The 16,086-nt window shown below is 43.1% G+C and overlaps 1 protein-coding gene and 3 non-coding genes across 4 annotated transcripts in view; 1 reads left to right on the plus strand and 3 right to left on the minus strand.

Moving 5' to 3' along the window:
* Positions 1-16,086, minus strand: part of LOC144670314 (histone H2B-like) — a 1,149,071-nt gene that overhangs the window by 740,134 nt on the left and 392,851 nt on the right. The window lies entirely within an intron of this gene.
* On the minus strand, positions 330-402 carry trnaf-gaa (transfer RNA phenylalanine (anticodon GAA)). The gene has a single exon. It is a non-coding gene; the product is annotated as a tRNA-Phe (tRNA).
* On the minus strand, positions 5,322-5,394 carry trnaf-gaa (transfer RNA phenylalanine (anticodon GAA)). Its single transcript has one exon. It is a non-coding gene; the product is annotated as a tRNA-Phe (tRNA).
* On the plus strand, positions 7,432-7,512 carry trnas-gcu (transfer RNA serine (anticodon GCU)). Its single transcript has one exon. It is a non-coding gene; the product is annotated as a tRNA-Ser (tRNA).

The following is a 16,086-nucleotide window of genomic DNA, read 5'->3' on the forward strand; positions in this document are numbered from 1 at the left end:
ATTGGATTCCAAATCCGCTCCCCTGGTTAGTGCTCACAACAGCACCATTGCAATGGATCAATGACTGATCGAGGAATCAGCAGCTGGGAATATATGAGAGTTGCGCGGCTGTTAGTATTGTTTAATGGGAGCTGAGTTGACCAGCGCTTGTTCAACAATTTTTAAAGAACATTTAAACCGATCTTTATTCCGGTAACGTGGACCGGCGGGCACAGAGCTGCAAAAGTGCAAGTGTCCCCTACCCTCAGAAATGGGACTGAGTTTCCGCAAAAGCAATCGCAACCTCTCGTAGCAAGCGGAACACGCAGAAGACTGGATTTGAAGTTTATTGCCGAAACCCGGGATTGAACCAGGGACCTTTAGATCTTCAGTCTAACGCTCTCCCAACTGAGCTATTTCGGCTGATGGAAAAGGGCTCTTTCAGCCAGAATTGAACCAGCGACCTAAGGATACCAGCTTTACAGTCGGCTACAGTCCACCGCTTATATTAGAAAACGTGATCGCAGAATGACAATGGATAGCCATCGCCTCGTTTCAGTTCCCTCCAGGTTTCGATTTTATCTTCATAAGGAGAGAGTGCTAAGTACAACGAAGCATCAATTCATTCCCATTAGCTCTCGGCCAATCTCTACACAGGGATTGTCCGACAAACAGTCTTCTTCATCCTTTGGGTTAATTGTTTCCTGACGTCGCTTTTACATGGCTTAATTCTAATTTTAAGGTGAAATCCTTTTTTCTGTGTTCCCCCACCAGAGGAAATTGTTTCTCCGCATTAAAACCTTTTAATCATTTCAATTACCTCAACCAGATAGCACCTACACCTTCTCAGCTCACGGGTATGTAAGCGTCACAGCGGGAGCACATCTAACTGCAGATCATGAAACTGTGTGTGTATCGCACATGATCATGGCTACTTTTGCACCAAATCTGTATCTGAATTAATGGAACGCGCTTGTGATAAACACTGTCACCTTTCACTGTTTAGCTAATGAGTTTCATAGAGCCACGTATGAGATTCCCTCAGTTCCGCTTTTGCACAAAGCTGGGGAAATGCATCACAGATGCCAGTCTTCAGCCAGCTCCACTCACTCCAAGTGATATCAAGAAATGGCTGAAGGCACGGGTAATTGCAAAGGCTTTGGGCCCGGGCAACATTCCTGCAGCAGCACTGAAAACCTGTGCTCCAGAAATAGCCTCGCCCCTCGCCAAGTTGTTCCATTACAGCTACAAAACTGGCATCTACCCGGCAATGTGGAAAATTGCTCAGGTCTATCTTGTCCACAAAAAAAACAGGAAAATCCAACCGGCAAAAACCGCCCCATCAGTCGTCTCTCGTTCATGAAGAAAGTGAGGGGAAATTTCTTCGACAGTGCAATCAAGTGACACTTACTCAGCAATAACCTGCTCACTGAAGCTCAGTTTGTTTTCTGCCAGGGTCACCCAGCTCCTGACCTCATTGCAGCCTTGGTCCAAACATGAAGGGAACAGCTGAACTCAAGACGTGAGGTGCAAGTGACCGCACTTGTTCAAAGAAGCATCTGACCTAATCTGGCATCAAGGAACTCCAGCAAAACTGAAGTCAAAGGAAATAAGGCGGGAAACTCTCCACTGGTTGGAGTCGGGGTTTCTAAAACATTCCAAAAGATTTCCAGCAGGAACAGTAATTCGCTTTTGTTTGATGCACTATGGGTGACAATGAAATGATTGCTTGACTGAATTTGGTCATGCGGGTGGCTCGTTGGTCTAAGGGCATGATTTTCGCTTTGGGATTTTCATTGAATTAGCATGTGAGTGGTCCCGGACGAGACAATCAGACATCTTAATGTGGTAGTTTTTTTCGCGCTCGAGGTGGTGGCAGTTCCGGAAATCAGGACCAGGTTTGAACACCCGGGAAGTCATTGCAGGGAATGCATCACTTCAACACAAGTGAAGACAATGAATGCCAAATTTAAAGGACGTTTCTCCGTGCCATGAGACTCTGAATTTATCCTAATGCATCAAATAAGGGAACTGTCCACTTGTGGATTCACGTGGGAGGCTGATTGCGCTCAGTTTCAATCTTGACTGAAGGGACAAGCAGAGCTGGGAACCCCTGTGTTTTGTTTTAATTTACCACATTTTAGCTGGTTTCCGGTACTTGCAGTGAGCTGGGAGGGGTTTCATTTTGCTGCCAAATGCTTGTATGTTCCGGTCTTTCCGCGGTGGGTTTTCACACTGTGTGGAAACATGTTGGATATCAGGTTGAAGTGTTGAAGTGATTCACGTCAGTCGGATTACTGATCTGATGTGATGGGCATTTACTTTAATGACAGAAACTACATGTCCAAATTTACCCATTTGGCAGAATATTCAGGGCCTGTACCAAAGAGGATCATTTATTTCAACGGTTCATGGATGCAAAAAGTGTAGAAGGGGTTGTAATGAGCCACATTTGGTCGCGAGGTGGCGGAGAGGTTAAGGCGATAGACTGTTAATCCATTGTGCACCGCACGTGTGGGTTTGAATTCCCCATTCATCGTTACTGTTTCCGCCTTATTCCGGTGATTTTGCAGAAGCTATGCCTGGAATCACTGATGTGATTCTCCAACCCAGGTTATGAGGCCAGCTTGCTTCGACTATTCTTGTAAGATCTTGGATTCGATACTTTTGTTCACAATAACATGGGGATCCGACTGAGAGTCCATTCGGCATGATTTTTCCATCTCTCTTTCTAAGGGGAGACAGTGGAGTAGTGTAAATATTCCAGGGACTTGGGTTCATAGTTGCTGGTGGAAATTACACTAAATAATTCAATTTTGCAATAAAACGTCAATTTCAGTGGTGTTTCCCTGATGTCTTCTATGGCCTGGCCTACATATGAGTTTGATTCCTGACTGCCCGCTGAGAAAGCCACTGATTTCAAGGACAATTTGGGATGTGTAACAAAGACTGGCCTTGAGAGCGACGCTCACATCCCCTGAAATAATGTTTTAAAAGGGTGAATGCGCACCTCACTGATTGGATCTTCCATCAGCCCCTGTAATGGACAGACGTGTTGAATAATAAAGCGCTTTGTGACGTCAAGAAAAAGATCAATTCAGAACATCTCAGTGAAACCGAGGCTCAAACCCACATCTGCGAACAGAAGGGAATCAGAATGTTGGCAGTTTTTACAGAGCGATATTGTTGAGCTGAATGTTCACACTGGAAGGCTGTAAAGTTCCTCATTGAAGGATGAGCCGCTGTCCCTCCAGCGAACCTTGAGCTTCATCGGAACATTGCAGGAGTCCGAGAACCGAGTGATCAGGGTGAGAGCCAGGTCGCCAGTCATTTCGTTTCACCAGCTTGACTGTGTGGATGAGTTAGTTGGACTTTCTTTTAATGTACCGAACATTCTTGCCTATCAGTTTTTTTCGCAGGCAAATGCCACTTTCTCTCAAAGGTAACCCCATCCCAACTCTTATTGCCCTGAGAAACTGCCACTTGGACATGAAATGACCAGTAATTGAATTGAGCGCTGCCTAACTTCCCTGACCGTTAATTCCTCCTGAGCTTCTTTGCTAAGTCGAATTAAAGCTGACCTTCTGCAACTCCAATAACACAGCTAAAATATGGTCAAGTAATATGAAGCTGTATCCCTCCCGCCCAACCCACCATCATCTGCCCCCAGAATCCGCCCCTACCCTCCCTGTATCCCCCCAACTGCCACCACCCTCACCAGCCCCCCACCCACCCCCCTCCCCCACTCCCCTGCCCCACAGCCACCCCCAGCTCTGCCAGTCTGAATGTTCTTTCAGACAACCCTACAACTCCATGTTGAAATCAGGCTGTGAACATTATGACCCGATAGGGCTGTGTACACAGGGGGTCACTTGGTTTCATGGTTCTGAAATAAAACATACCTGGAAGTCTGTGTTTTAAAAAGTGGGTTTTTTTTCCTTGGAGAAGAGAAAGACCAACTGCTTGATGTTGTCACGGATCAGTGCTGGGGGAGCTACTGTGGAACACTGACTCCATCTCAAGGACTGCGCACCCTGTCCTTTGCCTTGATCCATTGATTTTTAACGTTTGGCAAAATTCCCTCCTTTCTAAAGAAGTGCCATAAGGACTCGAAACGTTGATTATCTGTTTTTTTCACTCCACAGATGCTGTTAGACCAGCTGATTTTTTTCCGGCATTTTCTGTTTATGTTTCAGATTTCCAGCATCTGCATCATTTTGCTTTAATTTCCCCTATTTCTCTTTTTTATGTCCTGGTTTTCTATTATGAGTGCCTGTGTGTGTGTGTGTGTGTGTGTGTGTGAGAGAGAGAGAGAGAGAGGGAGAGCGTGTGTGTGTGTGTGACTTATGGTATCTGGAAAGATTCATTCGTATAATTTCATATTCCATACTGTATGTTCATAAGCTTTAATTTTCCATTCGAAAATACCTTTTTTTAAATGAACAAATTTATAGTTCATTGAAACAATCCACTTTAAATTCTCCTTTATTCGCGGGAACAGTGGTGGAAGTAAATAATTGGCCATTTTGGTGAGTGAATTGAACATGTAAACCAATGTTGTGTCCTGTGGATTAGTGGGACTAGACCAACGGCGCACTCCTCCCATCCCGCTCGTAACAGGGTGTTCACTCAGAAACATAGCTCCAGGTCACTTTCGGCTCCTTCTGTAAAGCATATGACAGATTGGGGATCCCACTAATAATGCAGGAAACTAAGATCCGTTTCAAATATTCCTGACCGAGCAACACCACCAGAAACTGCTGCACACAAAGAGCTTACTGAAGGGTCAAATTATATTCTGGAGCAGGTTAAGCAGCATTTCCTGTGTTTCAATGATAAATTCTGATCTGAATTTAATAGGATAGAGTAAATATTTGTTATTCACATGAGATCCGTCCGCCACATGACTGAGGCGAGCTCATTTCTCGATCTAATCACTAAGGGGCACAGGGAACGAAACAACAATAAATGAGAGGGAAACAAGGGATTAATTGGATTCCAATTCCGCTCCACTGGTTAATGTTAAAAAAACACCATTGCAACGGATTTTCAGGAATTTACATTCCCAATGACTGATCGAGTTACCAGAAGCTGGAAACATTTGAGATTTGCATAGTTTAATGGGAGCTGAGTGGACAAGCGCTTTTTCACATGTTTTTTTCAAGAAAAGTTAAACTAATCTTTATTCCGGTAACGTGGATAAGCACACATACTTTGGAGGAGAGCAAGTCTACACCACACTCAAACAGGGCTGGGTATACCCGAAACACTCTGGCAACATCAGCTAGCGAATAACACACGCAGCAACCCGTGAAGCTCATGTGAATGGATTTGCAACTTGCTGCCGAAACCCAGGATTGAACCAAGACACTTTAAATCTTCAGTCTAACGCTCTCCCGACTGAGCCATTCCAGCTAACCGAAGTGCATTCTTGGAGCCGGAATTGAACCAGAGACCTAAGGATGCCAATTTTACAGGCACCTACAGTCCTCCTTTTATATTAGAGAACATGATCGTATAATGACAAAGGACAGCCATCACCTCGTTTCAGTTCCCACCAGGTTTCCAGTTTTTCTTGATAAAGTGGGGGTACAAAACCCAACGAAGCATCAGTTCATTGCCATAAGCTCTCGGCCAATCGCTGCACAGCAAGTCTCCGACAAACAGCTTTCTTCATCCTTTAAGTGAATTGCTCCCTGACGTTATTATTAAATGGCTAAACTCTAAGTTTAAGGTAATATCCATTTGTTCTGCACTCCCCCACCAGAGGAAATCGTTTCTCCGCATTCAAACCTATTAATCATCTCAATTACCTCAACCAGATAGCGCCTACACCTTCTCAACTCACGAGTATGTAAGCGTCACAGCGGGAGCACATCTAACTGCAGATCAGAAAAATGTGTGTGTTGCACATGGTCATGGCTACTTTTGCACCAAATCTGTATCTGAATTAATGGAGCCCATTTGTGATAAACACTGTCGCCTTTTACCGCTTAGCTGATGAGATTCATGGAGCCACGTATGTGATTCCCTCAGTTCTGCTTTTGCACAAAGCTGGGGAAATGCATCACAGATGCCAGTCTTCAGCCAGCTCCATTCACTCCAAGTGAAATCAAGAAATGGCTGAAGGCACGGGTAACTGCAAAGGCTTTGGGCCCTGACACCATTCCTGCAGCAGTACTGAAAACCTGTGCTCCAGAAATAGCCTCGCCCCTCGCCAAGCTGTTCCATTACAGCCACAAGACTGGCGTCTTCCCTACAATGTGGGAAATTGCTCAGGTCTGTCTTGTCCACAGAAAAACAGGAAAATCCAAGCGGCAAAAACCGCCCCATCCGTCTTCTCTCGTTTATCAAGAAGGTGAGGGAAAATGTCTTCGACAGTGCGATCAAGTGACACTTACTCAGCAATCACGCACTCACTGAAGCTCAGTTTGTTTTCTGCCAGGGTCACTCAGCTCCTGACCTCATTGTAGCCTTGGTCCAAACATGAAGGAAACAGCTGAACTCAAGACGCCAGGTGCAAGTGACTGCACTTGAGTTCAAAGAAGGATTTGACCTAATGTGGCATCAAGGAACCCCAGCAAAACTGAAGTCAAAGGAAATAAGGCGGGAAACTCCCCACTGGTTGGAGTCGTCCCCGGGGTTTCTAATACATTGGAAAAGATTTCCAGCATGAACTGTAATTCGCTTATGATTGATGCACTTTGTGTGACAATGAAAGGATTCCTTGACAGCCTCTGGTTATGGAGGAGGGTTTTTGGTCGCTATGGGATTGCCATTGCGTTATTGTGAGTCAAGTCCCTGGTTCAATTCCCGGATGAGCCCATCTTAATGCAACATTTTTTTTGCGCTCGAGGTGGTGGCAGTTCCGGAAATCAGGACCAGGTTTGAACACCCAGGAAGTCATTGCAGGGAATGCATCACTTCAACACACGTGATATAAATGAATGCCAATTTAAAGAACGTTTCTCCGTGCCATGAGACTCTGAATTTATTCTAATGCATCAAATGAGTGAACTGTCTACTTGTGGATTCACGTCGGAGGCTGATTGAACTCAGTTTCAGTCTTGACTGAAAGGACAAGCAGTGCTGGAAACCCTAGTGTTTCATTTTAATTTACCACATTTTAGCTGTGTTCCGGTGCTTGCAGTGAGCTGGGAGGGGTTTCCTTTTGCTACTAAATATTTGTATGTTCCGGTCTGTCCGCGGTGGGTTTTCACACTGTGTAGAAACATGTTGAATATTAGGTTGAAGTGTTGAAGTGATTCACATCAGTTGGTTTACAACAGTCACTAATCTGATGTGTTGGACATTTACTTTAATGATATGAACTACATTTCCATCTTTACACATCTGTCCGAATATTCAGGGCCTGTACCAAAGAGGATCATTTATTTCATCGTTTCATGGATGCAAAAAGTATAGAAGGGGGTTTAATAAAGGGCATCTTGTGACGAGGTGGCCGAGAGGTTAAGGCGATGGACTGCTAATCCATTGTGTTTTGCACGCGTGGGTTCGATCCCACCTTCGTCGTTACTTTATCAACTGTTTCCGCCTTGTTGCGGTGATTTTTCAGAAGCTCTGCCTGGAATCACTGATGTGATTCTCCAACCCAAGTTATGAGGCCAGCTTGCTTCGACTTTTCTTGTAAGATCTTGGATTCGATACTTTTGTTCACAATAACATGGGGATCGGACTTAGCGTCCTTTCGACATGATATTTCCATCTCTCTCTAAGGGGAAACATTGGATTCATTTCCCACCATAGTTGCTGATGGAAATTAAACTCAATAATTAAAACCTGCAATTAAACGCTAGTCTCAGTGATGGTTCACTGATGTTCTCCATGGCCTGCCTACATATGAGTTTGATACCCAACTGCTCGCTGAAAAAGCCACTGAGTTCAAGGACAATTTGGGATGTGTAACAAAGACTGGCCTTGAGAGCGACGCTCACATTCCCTGAAATAATGTTTTAAAAGGGTGAATGCGCACCTCACTGATTGGATCTTCCATCAGCCCCTGTAATGGACAGACGTGTTGAATAATAAAGCGCTTTGTGATGTCAAGAAAAAGATCAATTCAGAACATCTCAGTGAAACCGAGGCTCAAACCCACATCTGCGAACAGAAGGGAATCAGAATGTTGGCAGTTTTTACAGAGCGATATTGTTGAGCTGAATGTTCACACTGGAAGGCCGTAAAGTTCCTCATTGAAGGATGAGGCACTGCTCCTCGAGCGAACCTTGCGCTTCATTGGAAAATTTCGTGACTGGATTCAAACTCAAAATCCTGTCTCAATGACATCTCAAATAAAGCTGTCGGCTGCTTGAAAACGCAGCAGTTAAACTTACTCCCTGATCATGAGAGCGACTGTGACATTTACAAAACTAAATCATTTGATAAAATAGTTCAAAACCATCAAGATTGAAATCCTATGAGAAAAAGTCGTTATTATTGAGAACTCTGCTAAGAAAGCTTCATTGGACAGCACAGAAATCAGGTGAAGAGTCTGAGTAAATCGACACCAGCGAACAAGTCAACATCAAAACTGAATCAACTCTTGTGAAGGTCAGTGAGTAAAAGCTGAGTGTTCCGTGCACCATCAGCTCATCAAGTGGATGCATTGTCTGGATAAAGCGTTCTGTTTAGAACAGGATTTATTGACCTGAGTGAGCAGGCACGTTATTGCAGAACAAATAAGTCACCTCTAGATTTTCCTTTGAAAACATAGAAACTAGGAGCAAACTTCTAGTTTGTTGATATATTGAATTGAAATAAACTGGAATTACAGTGCAAATGAATTGATATTCAAAATCAAATCTTACTTTCATGTAAATTACGTGGAGCAATTAAATTACAAACAAGAACTCAAGTGACCTGTGAGCTCAAACACAGAGAGAGTAAATTTCAGAGTGAAGACTTAAAAATTTCAATTTTTTGCAAGTGAGGGTTAAGTGCAGAGGGGGAAGGAGCTGCTGTGTAATTTTAACCGAGATACTGCAGCAAAAGTACAAGAGGGAAGGAGTGGAACACTCTAAATAACGAGAACTTTAATTAAATAGACAACTCATTTCAGTGAAATGTTGGGACAGCTGAGAGCTGTTGCCTACTCATCCTGTGCTCTGTGGGAACTCCAAATAAGACTGATGATAATAGTCAGATTCATAATACATTACAGAACCAAGCAGAATACAGAAAGTGCAGAGGAGAGATGGAAAAAGGAAATTAGATCAGAAGAGAGAGTGTATGAGAAAAGATTTGCCGGTAACAACCGAAAACACAGAAGATTTTTTACCAGCATTAGGGTAGTCACTGAAAGGGGGGCTGATTTGGAGATCCTGTCTGGGGAGAGGGCATGGCTGACGTACTAAATGAGAACATACAAACAAACTAATTAGCAGCAGGAGTAGGCCACTCAGCCCCTCGAGCCTGCTCCGCCATTCAGTAAGACCCTGCCTGATCTGATTGGAACCTCAAACTCATATTCCTGCCTACCCCCAATGACCTTTCACCCCCCCTTGTTAATCAAGAATCTATCTAACTCTGCCTTTAAAATATTCAAAGACACTGCTTCCACCAGCTTTTGAGGAAGAGAGCTCCAAAAACGCTCGACCCTCGGATAGAAAAGAAACTCTGTCTGAAATGAGCGACCCCTTATTTTTAAAGAGTGACCCCTAGTTCCAGATTTTGCTACAAGAGGAAACGTGCTCTCCACCTCCACCCTGACAAGACCCTCAGGATCTTAAAGGTTTGAATCTAGTTGCCTCTTACTCTCCTGAACTCCAGGTGATACAAGCCTAACCTGTTCAACCTCACCTCATAAGACAACCGGCCCATCCCTGGTATTTGCTTCCTAAACTTTGCACTAAACCTGTCATCACAAAACAAGCGGATGCTGCTAATGTCATTGGTGGGGAAATTGGATAGGATGAAAATAGATGAAGTGGAAGCTATCACAAGGCTGGCACCGCTCACAGTAGAAAAGCTGTTCGATCCACATTGGATTACTGAGGGAATGAAGAGTGGAAATAGTGGAGACTCGAACCACAATCTTTCAATCCTCCTTGGATATGGGAGTGAAGCCAGACAACTGCAGGTTGTTGATGTTACATCCGTGTTTAAAATGGAGAGGGATAAACCCAGTAACTACAGAGCAGTTAGTCTCATGCTGGTGGTGGGGAAACGTTTAAAGACAATAATCCAGAACAAAATTCATTGTCACTGGGTAGAACATGAGATGATAAATGATAACCAGCACAGATTGGTTAACAGAAAATCAGCACTGAAATACTTAATAAAGCTCTTTGATGACGTGTCAGAGAACATTGACCAGAGGGGCGAGGATGATGATGTGTGTCTGCACTTCCAAAGGGATTTGAAAAAGTCCCACATAATGAACTTGGTAAAATTCCAGCAGCTGGGATTATAGGGGCAGCGACAGCATGGATACAAAACTGAATAAGGGACAAAAAGGGTAAAGTAGTGGCGAGCTCTGAAGAAGAGTCATACGGACTCAAACGTTAACTCTGTTTCTCTCTGCATAGATGCTGCCAGGGCTGCTGAGTTTTTACAGCATTTTCTGTTTTATTGTAAATTTTAATAACCCCCAGCCTATATTCAAGGTTGCTGATGACGCTAGCTTAGGTGACATGGTTAGTAGCATATGTGGAACCAGCAAGTTTCAAAGGGTCATTAACAGATTCAGTGGGAGAATAAAACTGTGGCCGGTGGTGGTCAACACTGGGAAGAGTGAGGTCATCCACCTTGAACTAAAGAAAGATCCGAGAATTTCCTAAACAGTCAGAAACTTGGGACTATGCCGGAAGAGCCGAGAGTGAGAGCTGAGTGAGACCGGAGGGTGGAGAAAGAACAGCGGCAGAGCTGCCCGAGAGCAGCCGCGAGGGAGAGAGACGGAGAGAAGAGTGAGAGTGGCGGGAGATAAAGAGCTGAGAGTAAGGGGCTGGAGCAAACCGGCCATGTTCAAAATATTCAATGCTTGATATCACAGGAGGTAACTGGTTAGTTTGTGCCGATTTCTCTGTTTTTCTCTTTCTAAATTAGGACATTGATTGAAACGAGGCGATGAGAATTAAAAAAAAAACAATCAGGGTAAGTATAACAGTAAGTGCGAGTGTGATAACTGGGTTCAATGGGAATCATGGGGAAAACTCTCTGCTGCTTGGAGTCATACCTACCACAGAGGAAGATGGTTGTGGTTGCTGGAGATCAATCATCTCAGCTCCAGGACATCATTGCAGGAGTTCCTCAGGGTAGTGCCCTCGGCCCAACTATCTTCAGCTGCTTCATCAATGACCAACCTTCCAAAATAAGGTCAGAAACCTGATGATTGCACAAGGTTCAGCATCATTCACGACTCCTTGGAGACTGAAGCAGTTCATGGCCAAATTCAGCAAGACCTGGACAATAGCCAAGCTGAGCAGAGAAGTGGAAGAAACATTCAAGCCACACAGGTGCCAGGCAACATATAAAATATTAATTCTATCTTAATTATATATCTATCTATCTATATATATATATATATATATATATATGGAAATGAATGTACTATCGCCAAGTTTGCGGATGACACAAAACTAGGTGGGAAGGCAAATGGTGAGTGTAATTCAAGGAGTCTAAGAAGGGATATGGACAGGGAAATCTTGTTGGATTATTGTTTTAGAGTTCCTTCAGAATGTAAGAAGCACGGATGATTAAGGGGAGCCAGTTGTATTCCAAAAGACATTCTATAAGGTGCCACATAAAATGTCACTACACAAGAAAAGAGTATATGTTGTTAGGGTTCATATATTAGCATGGATTGAGAACATGACAGGAAACAGATAGTCAGGATAAATGGGTCATTTTGAGGTTGGCAAACTATAACTAGTGGACAGATGCAGAGTTCAGTGTTGGGCCTCTACTATTTACGATCGATGTTAATGTTTTGGATGATGGTACCCACTGTATTGTAGCAAAATTTGTTGACGATGCAAAGATAGGAATCAAAGCAAGTTGTAAGGTGGATACAGAGAGTCTGCATAGATATGTAGATGTTCAAGTGAATGGGGATAAAATGGCAGATGTAGTACAATGTAGTAAAATGTGAGGTTGCCCACTTCTGCAAGAAGCATAGGAGAGAGGAATATTACTTACTGGAGAGAGACTGCAGAATCCTGTGGTACAGAGGGATCCTTGTACAAGAATTACAAAAAATGTTTAGATGACATTGCAGAATGCTGCAGTACAGATGGATATGGGTGCCACTGTATAAGAATCATTGAAAAAAAGTTAGCATGCAGGTGCATTAAATACTTAGGAGGGCATGCGGAATGTTGGTCTTAATTGCATGGTGACTGGAATAGAAAAGCGGAGAAGCCTTGCTGCAACTGTACAGGGTATTGCCGAGACCAGACCTAGAATAATGGGTGCTGATTTGGTCTGGTTACTGAAGGATGGACATACTTGCATTGAAGACAGTTCCCGAGAATGGTGACTGGGATATTCCCTCGACTGCGGGGGTTTTCTAACGAGGAAGGGTTGATCAGGTTGGATCTAGACTCACTCGAATTTAGAATGACTTAACAATATGATAGTGAATGAGTATCTGGCAATGAGTGACCAAAACATGCGAGAGACAGACATTCAGTTCGAGCAGAAAGGTCACATACATACTGGTTATCACCTCAAGTGAGGCCAATAAGGACGGAATAAGTGGTAAACTGAGCACGTTAAATTCCCATCAGCTATTAATAGGTAAAACAAGACAGGAAACAATCAGAGGCACTCAAATAATAATAATTCAGTGTAATCTGTACCTAATGCAAATCCGAAGGAATGAAACTTTTATGATAATTATGGTTAATATTATTAATAATGGGGACGGAATTCCATAAATTAAACCAGTGATTAAGAAGGAATGACAATTTCTGTCCAGATAATGATGAACTGCGTATTTGGTGCGATGCTGTCTCCGCTATGCTGATAGTTTTGTCCTTCTCGGTGGTTCATGTCACAGGGAGGACGCTGCTGTTCAAATAAAGATGACGAATTACTGCAGGGTGTCCTATAGATCGGAAAACCTGCGGCTAAGTTCCCCTCCGAGTCACTCATCATCCTGACTTGTAAATATATCGCCGTTCCTTCACTGTCGCTGGGTCAAAATCCTGGAACTTCCTTCCTAACAGCACTGTGGGTGTACCGACACCGCACGGAATGCAGCGGTTCAAGAAATCAGCCGACCACCAACTTCTCAAGGGCAACTCGGGATGGGCAAAAAATTCCGGCCCAGCCAGCGAAACCGACATCCCGTGAATAAACTTTAAAAATTATGATCTTCACGACATTGTTTCCATCAAAGAGGATGTTTTTTTTCTATTCAGATAATCATACAGTGATAGTGAAAAGGATGTGGCCACTCAGGACATTGCGCCTGTGCCAGTTCTTTGGGAGAAATGGGCTGAGGGAAAGGGGAAAGCATTGGCTGGGATGTGTTTGCAGCATTTACAGCTTGTATCCATCTGTGAATAAACACCATGTCAGAGATTTGTTGAAGATTGAATTTTTGCACTGAAGCAAGAAACTGAAGCAAATAACAGCCATGATTGTGGGCAACAGAAAATACTCCCTTTTGGCATTAATGAGAATGTAAATAGCAGAGGATGGTTTCGATCTATCGACCTCTGGGTTATGGGCCCAGCACGCTTCCGCTGCGCCACTCTGCTGCTTGGCCTTTAATATCTACTGTTCCATTATGGTGTTAAAGTGCTTCCCAGGTTTAGAATATATTTCCTGCTGTGGAATTGTGCTCTCTGGTGTTGAGAAATGTTCTTTGTTGTTGTGTCAAATGCTTCACTGCAGTACAAACGTGTTCCCGGTTGTATAAATATGATGGCCGAGCCAGCGAATCCCATATCCATTGAATTTTTAAAAAAGTTCCGCTCTGTTGCACTTCTCAGCTCTGGCCAGTAGATGTCAGCACACTCAGAGAGCGACAGAACAGACAAGAACCGTTCACATTTTATTGGACGGCGAAGGGAGGTATTTGGAATTACTAACGGAGGAGGTGACATTTCATAATATTTTGTTATACCAAACAGAAGTTATAATGTTGTGCTGAAACCGTCAGATTGTTGTTTTGTATTTGAGAGTGAGATACATTCTTCACTGCCCTTTTCTGGCCAATTTTGTGAACGTGGGATTCAATATCTATGTCACTCACTGGTACTGTGTGAAACTGAGAGACATTCTGAAGCTGTCAGTCTTGGTTACTGTATGTGAGTGTGGAGACATTGTCAGTGGAACTGCCAATGTGTTTGGATTTATTCTGACAGTCACTCTCTTGGACAGTATATTTGTGTTATATTCCATTCCTATCTGTATCAGTATTTTCTGATATTGAGAGAGGTGGGTTACATTGTGAAACTGTCAGTGGAACTGTATGTGTGGAAGGATTTTGCTCTATCAGTCAGCTTCTGGTGCTGAAAGTGAGTTTTGGAGTCATTCTGTGTCTCTCATTCTCTGGTACAATATACCTGTGTCATATTCAGACCGCTTTTTGCATTTTCTGGTATTGTATGAGTGTCTGGGCACTTTTTGAGCCTGCCAGTAGAACTGCAGGTGTGCAAGTGTTTTGTTCTCAGTCACTCTCTGGTAATGCAAATGAGTTTGGGACTCATTCTGAATCTCTTACTGGTCTGTGTGTGTGTGTGTTTAACTCTATCAGTCAGTACTTCTGTATGTGAACATGGGAATCATTCTGAATCTGAAGTCTTTGGTGCCCTTTTTTTATTCATTCGTGGGATGTTGGCTTCTCTGGCTAGGCCAGCAGCTATTGTCCATCCTTAATTGCCCTTGAGAAGGTGGTGGTGAGATACCTTCCTGAACCACTGCAGTGCATGTGGTGCAGGTACATCCTCAGTACTATTCGGAAGTGAGTTCCAGGATTTTGACCCAGCGTCAGTGAAGGAACAGCGATATATTTCCAAGTCAGGATTTTGAGTGTAGTATCCACTCTGTATCCGTTACATCCATGTCAGACTCTCGTAACGTGTGTGAGCGTAGCATTCAATGCAGATCTGTCAATGGCACTCTGTATCTGTGATTGTAAAGTAAGTGTGGGAATCATTCGTTTCTTTCATCACTTGGTTCTGTTTGTGAGCATGAGATTCATTCTGTATCTGTCAGTGGGATTAATGTTACGTCTGTCAAACTTTGGTATTATAAAAAATTGTGAGATTTAATTGGTGTTTTTCAATCATCGGTATTGTATGTGAAAGTGGAGTTTATTGTGTGTGTATTAGTGTGTGGACTTCCATTTGTATCCGTCAGCATCTGTTACTCTATGTGATGCTTGGAGTCTTTCTAAATCTCTCAGTGGTACAATTGGTGTGTCATATTTCTTTAGTATCACTCAGATTCAGCTATTGTGAGTGAGTGCAGTGAACAGCCTGTATCTTTCAGCGTCTGGCACTGAAAATGTGCTTGAGAATTATTCTCTGCTTCTGTGTGAGTGTGGGATTCATTATATAACCTTCAGTCTCTGGGACTAATTATAAGTTTGGGTTCATTCCACATACATTTCCAGCAGAACAACAGGCCACTGATATGGTAGGTTTAAAGCAAACAACGTGTGTCAGCTTTGGGTGGGTATTAAATCTCTGTCACTGTGAACACAATTGTGAAAGATAATGTATCCTTTAATCTGATCCTGGATTGGTCCGCAAGTGTAACTCCAGCTTGTACGAAACAATTTGATATGTGGCATTCAGTCTGATTCTGAGTCAGAATTTCCACACAAATGCAAAATGGAGCTCAGTCCTGAATTGGTAAAGTATCTTTAATTTGACACTGTGTGAGGATTGAGAATTCGCATGTAGTTTATAGCTCAATCAATACTCATCAAATTAATATTGTATCTCAGTTTCGTAATCAGGGTGAGTTTTAACTAGAGTCTGAGTTTGTATCTCAGGGTATACTTGCTTTCAGAATATCTCAAACTGATAATGTAATTGAGATTTGGATTTGCATCTAATGTATGTGTCAGGACACAATGTGGGAATTAATACTACAATTTATAAACTAATTATGTGTGCAAATATTGGACTGCTG

This window comes from Cetorhinus maximus, chromosome 31 (genome assembly GCF_964194155.1).
Source record: "Cetorhinus maximus chromosome 31, sCetMax3.hap1.1, whole genome shotgun sequence".
Classification (NCBI taxonomy): domain Eukaryota; kingdom Metazoa; phylum Chordata; class Chondrichthyes; order Lamniformes; family Cetorhinidae; genus Cetorhinus; species Cetorhinus maximus.